Raw genomic sequence first — 6,000 nt, forward strand, 5'->3', positions numbered from 1 at the left:
AGCAGCCATTTTGTAGGTGTCAAATTAGCTAATTATATAAGAAATAAGTTGCAGGAGATAAATATTAGCGACACAGTAATTTGGTCTGATAATGAGGTATCCTTACAATGGATTCATAATGGAAACAGTAAAATTGTGTATGTACAAAACAGAGTCACTGAAATTAATCAGATGCAAGAGAAGTATAATAGTTTGGGTCAGCATATGTTAACATTTAATCATATACTTGGTGAGGAGAATCCAGCTGATTTCTTGTCTCGAGGTTTACCTTATGCTAGATTTGTAAATGCTGTATCATGGTTTAAAGGACCGAGCTGGTTGGTAAATAAAGCTAATTGGCCTGTACAAAAGGCATGTATTGCTCCTGTTGAAATTACTGTGACCACTGCTCCTGGTGGCTCTGGTGGCCTGGTGGTTAATGCTCTCGCTTCACACGGCGAGGGCCTGGGTTCGATTCCCAGCCAGAGTAGAAACATTGGACGTGTTTCTTTCCACCTGTTGTCTATGTTCCCCATCAGTAAAATGGGTACCTGGGTGTTAGTCGACTGGTGTGGGTCGCATCCTGGGACACTGACCTAAGGAGGCCTGGTCACAGACCGGGCCGCGGGGGCTTTGACCCCCGGAACTCTCTCCAGATAAACTCTCCAGATAGTTTGTCCTCCCTTAGCCATTGATATAAATAGGTATTCTTCTTTAGTTAGTTAGTTAGTTAAAGATTAGCCGGTATTCTCCCGGCCCGGGCCTTTTCCAAGTGGTGGCCCGGCCTTGGCTCCCTCTTTAGGGAGTGTCTGAGACCTAAGTCTCCCATGGGAGGAGGCACAAGTACCTCCTCATCTTTGGGACCAACTGTCCCCAGGCCTAGCCACAAGCTAGGCCTCTCTGGTCTGCCGTCCCTGCCCCAAGGGGGCAAATGGGAATGACAGTCTTGTGAGCTGTAAGCTCGGGCTCAGGCACCTACCCTACCCTAGAAGGGTTAAGCATGGTGTCGATGCTTCTTCTTTACCCAAACTAATCAATGTAACTAAGTTGGTGTTTAAATTTCTAAATAAGATGAATATCTTATATAAGTTTTCACATCCTCTTGAATATTGGATAAAGAAGGTACAGGAAGAAATCTATGGAAATGAGATTAAATTGATGATGGAAAGTAAAATTGTAAAAGGTTCCATAATAGAGAAATTGGGGCTGTATTTAGAGAACAATGTAATTAGGTGCAGAGGTAGGTTACAAAATGCTGAATTGGGTGACTATGCTAAACACCCTATTTTACTGCCCAAAACTCATCATCTAACAAATTTAATTGTTCTAAATGCCCATAAAAATGTAATGCATGGTGGGATACAAGATACTTTAAATTGTATTAGGGAAACTTTCTGGATTCCACAAGGATGGCAAAGTGTAAAAAGAGTGATTAAATCTTGTGTAATATGTCGCCGTGTGAATGCCAGATCCTATATGTACCCAGGTCCTCCACTGTTGCCAAATCAGCAATTTGAGTCATTTAGCAACGACCTCCGCCTGCCCGCAGTGTGGAAAATACTGTATATTTTCCAGAAATACAGTAATTTATAGGTAAATAGATGGCCTATATCGTATTTAATAAAAGTTATGTTATCAAAAATGGGAAACCCTGCGCCTGTGCAGAGAGGACTCGCCATTGTTGTTTGAACTGGTCAACACAAACGTTAGTGAATAATGTGAAGAATTTTGGTGCTCAAGAGGTAAAATTAAGCTGACACCTCTCAAATAGGAGCCGAAATTGTTGGATGTGCATTCCTGCATAACTTGAGATATCAGGTGACTGGACAAGACAGCTTCAGGAACCTCAGATAAGTTTGTTTATGTTTGTAACTCTGGCCAGTGTTATTTTCATAGATAGACAGTGAGGTTTTCTGAGTATGATACACGTTAATCTCCAGTCAAATTGGTGAGTAATATTAAGATATTCTCCTTCTGTTATGTAAATTGTATATATATAATAGTTTATTAATTTTAATATACAGTCCACAAATTTATATATTTACCAGAATTCCTGCTGATACATATTTCATTTGTAATTAATAGGTCTAGAGCAACTTGTGGATATAACAGTTGTAGGTATCGAAGGGGGACATTTTTGCGACCTAGGAGTCCCAAATTCCTACTTATTTATGTAACTTTGATAAATAATAATTATCTTTGTTATCATTTACTGTTATGTACATAATGCGTTACATTCAGATCAATGCAATTTTCCACAAAACCGTTTGTGGCTAGTAGGCACCTGTTGCCACACAGATTCAAATATACAAAGATCAAAGTGAGTGTGGAAGCGGGTGTTCAAGAATTACCATCGTTTGGATAACAAGTGAAATGTGGGGGCACCATACAGTGAGAGGGAAAACGTTTATAAGCAAAAGGAGAAAGGAAAAATAAAACATATAATAAGGGAAAGTGGCAGAGTAGGCCTGCTGAAGCAGCGAAGTCTCAACAAGTGGCGTGCCATTATTCAAATAAAGTGAAATGTATATAATGTGAAGTGCATACTATCATAAGTGAAAAGTGAAATCACGTGAGGAATGCGGGATGTATGAGCATATATGGTTATAAACATCACGGGTGAAGGATCTCCAAAACAGTGATAGAAGGCCTATGTACAACGACTACGTCATCAGCATCTGGCAACCTGTCACCGCACCGCTGCCAGCGCAAGTATTACTCACCTACTGTGGCTGTAAGTTGTCAGATTCTGGTCTCTGCATCACTGTTAGATACTGGTCACTCACTCCTGAAGCTATTACCAGAATTAGGGTAGAAATAGCATAGATAAGGTGAAGATAGTGTTGACGAGAGTGTGAGGTGTAGAGCAGACTAGCGAGGGGTAACGTAGGGGTAACGTAGTATTACTACCGGTAGTTAAGAGCAGTATGAATACTTAGGAAGCTAGGAAGTCCTCTCTCAATGTGAGCAAGGAATAGGATAATAACCAGCAGTAACTGATACTTAAATCCATTAAGGGCAACAAGTGGAGAGAGTAGCATTACTAGGAAAGACAACTGGGAATAAATATGAGCCTACACGACAGAGGCATAAAAGATCTTTCAACCACAACAACCCCTTACCTACCTCCCTAACCATCTCTCCCTCACACACATACACACACACACACACAAAAGGGTAGACACTTAAAGAAGCTTTAGACCCTAGTACCAATTTCCACCAAACACACGAACACACACACATACGCACACATATACACACATACACACACATACACACACCTCTACTATGCGAAAACACACATACACACACACACACACACACACACACACACACACACACACACACACACACACACACACACACACACACACACACACACACACACATACATAGTAGGTACACTTCAGTCTGGGGAGCACAAGGTGGTCATTGCAGTGATGTATAATCCACCACAGAACTGCAGGAGGCCAAGAGAGGAATATGAAGAGAGCAACAGAGCAATGGTGGACGCACTTGCTGAGGTGGCAAGAAGAGCTCTCTCCAGCAGAGCAAAGTTGCTGGTTATGGGGGATTTCAACCACAGGGAAATTGACTGGGAAAACCTGGAGCCACATGGGGGTCCCGAAACATGGAGAGCCAAGATGTTGGATATGGTGCTGGAAAACCTCATGCACCAACATGTTAAGGACACTACCAGAGTGAGAGGGGAGGATGAACCAGCAAGACTGGACCTTGTGTTCACCCTGGGCAGTTCAGACATCGAGGACATTACATATGAGAGTCCCCTAAGAGCTAGTGACCACGTGGTTTTGTGCTTTGAATACATAGTAGAGTTGCAAGTGAAGAGAGTAACAGGAGTTGAATGGGAAAAGCCTGACTATAAAAGAGGGGACTACATAGGGTTGAGGAACTTCCTGCAGGAGGTTCTGTGGGAGAGAGAACTGGCAGGAAAGCCAGTAAATGAAATGATGGAATATGTAACAACAAAATGCAAGGAGGCAGTGGAAAGGCTTATTCCCAAGGGCAACAGAAACAATGGAAAGACCAGAACGAGCCCCTGGTTTACCCGACGGTGTAAGGAGGCAAAAACAAAGTGCAATAGAGATTGGAAAAAGTACATAATACAGAGAACACATGAAAATAGGGAGATCAGTCGCAGAGCCAGGAATGAGTATGAACAGGTAAGGAGGGAGGCCCAGCGACAGTATGAAAATAACATAGCATCGAAAATCAATACTGACCCGAAACTGTTGTATAGCCACATCAGGAGGAAGACAACAGTCAAAGACCAGGTGATCAGACTGAGGACAGAAGGTGGAGAACTCACAAGAAATGATCAGGAGGTATGTAAGGAGCTAAACAGGAGATTTAAGGAAGTTTTTACAGTAGAGACAAGAAGGGCTCTGGGAAGACAGCACAGAAGGGAACATCAAGAGGGAATATACCAACAAGTGTTGGATGACATACGAACAACCGAGGAGGAGGTGCAGAAGCTGCTAAGTGACCTTGATACCTCAAAGGCGATGGGACAGGACATCTCCCCATGGGTCCTTAGAGAAGGAGCAGAGATGCTGTGTGTGCCCCTAACCACAATCTTCAACATATCCCTTGAAAGTGGGCAACTTCCTGAGAAATGGAAGACAGCAAATGTAGTCCCCATATTTAAGAAAAGAAGCAGAAATGAGGCACTAAACTACAGACCTGTGTATCTGACATGTATTGTGTGCAAAGTCATTGAGAAGATTATCAGGAGGAGAGTGGTGGAACACCTGGAATGGAACAAGATTATAAATGAAAACAAGAATTGGTTCATGGAAGGCAAATCCTGTGTCACAAACCTTCTGGAGTTTTATGACAAGGTAAGAGAAGTAAGACACGAGAGAGAGGGGTGAGTTGACTGCATTTTCCGAGACTGCAGGAAGGCCTTTGACACAGTTCCTCACAAGAGATTAGTGCAGAAGCTGGAGGATCAGGCGCATATAACAGGGAGGGCACTGCAATGGATAAGGGAATACCTGACAGGTAGGCAACAATGAGTCATGGTACATGAAGAGGTATCACAGTGGGCGCCTGTGACGAGCGGAGTCCCACAGGGGTCAGTTATAGGACCAGTGCTATTTTTGATATATGCGAACGACATGATGGAAGGAATAGACTCTGAAGTGTCCCTATTCACAGATGATGTGAAGCTGATGAGAAGAATTAAATCGGATTAGGATGAGGCAAAACTGCAAAGAGACCTGGATAGGCTGGACATGTGGTCCAGAAACTGGCTTCTCGAATTCAACCCTGCCAAATGCAAAGTCATGAAGATTGGGGAGGGGCAAAGAAGACCGCAGACAGAGTATAGGCTAGGTGGACAAAGACTACAGACCTCACTCAGGGAGAAAGACCTTGGGGTGACCATAACACCGAGCACGTCACCGGAGGCACACATCAACCAAATAACTGCTGCAGCATACGGGCGCCTGGCAAACCTGAGAATAGCGTTCCGATACCTTAATAAGGAATCGTTCAAGACACTGTATACTGTGTATGTTAGGCCCATACTGGAGTATGCAGCACCTGTATGGAACCCACACCTGGTCAAGCACGTCAAGAAGTTAGAGAACGTACAAAGGTTTGCAACAAGGCTAGTTCCAGAGCACAGGGGAATGTCGTACGAGGAAAGGTTGAGAGAAATTGGACTGACGACACTGGAGGACAGGAGGGTCAGGGGAGACATGATAACAACATACAAGATACTGTGGGGAATAGACAAGGTGGACAGAGATTGGATGTTCCACAGAGGGGACACAGAAACAAGGGGTCACAACTGGAAGCTGAAGACTCAGACGAGTCACAGGGACGATATGAAGCATTTCTTCCGTCATAAAGTCATCAAGAAGTGGAATAGCCTAGCCCGTGAAGTAGTGGAGGCAGGAACCATACATAGCTTTAAGAAGAGGTATGACAAAGCTCAGGAAGCAGAGAGGGAGAGGACCTAGTAGCGATCAGTGAAGAGGCAGGGCCAGGAGC

Source organism: Cherax quadricarinatus, chromosome 26 (genome assembly GCF_038502225.1).
Source record: "Cherax quadricarinatus isolate ZL_2023a chromosome 26, ASM3850222v1, whole genome shotgun sequence".
Taxonomy (NCBI): domain Eukaryota; kingdom Metazoa; phylum Arthropoda; class Malacostraca; order Decapoda; family Parastacidae; genus Cherax; species Cherax quadricarinatus.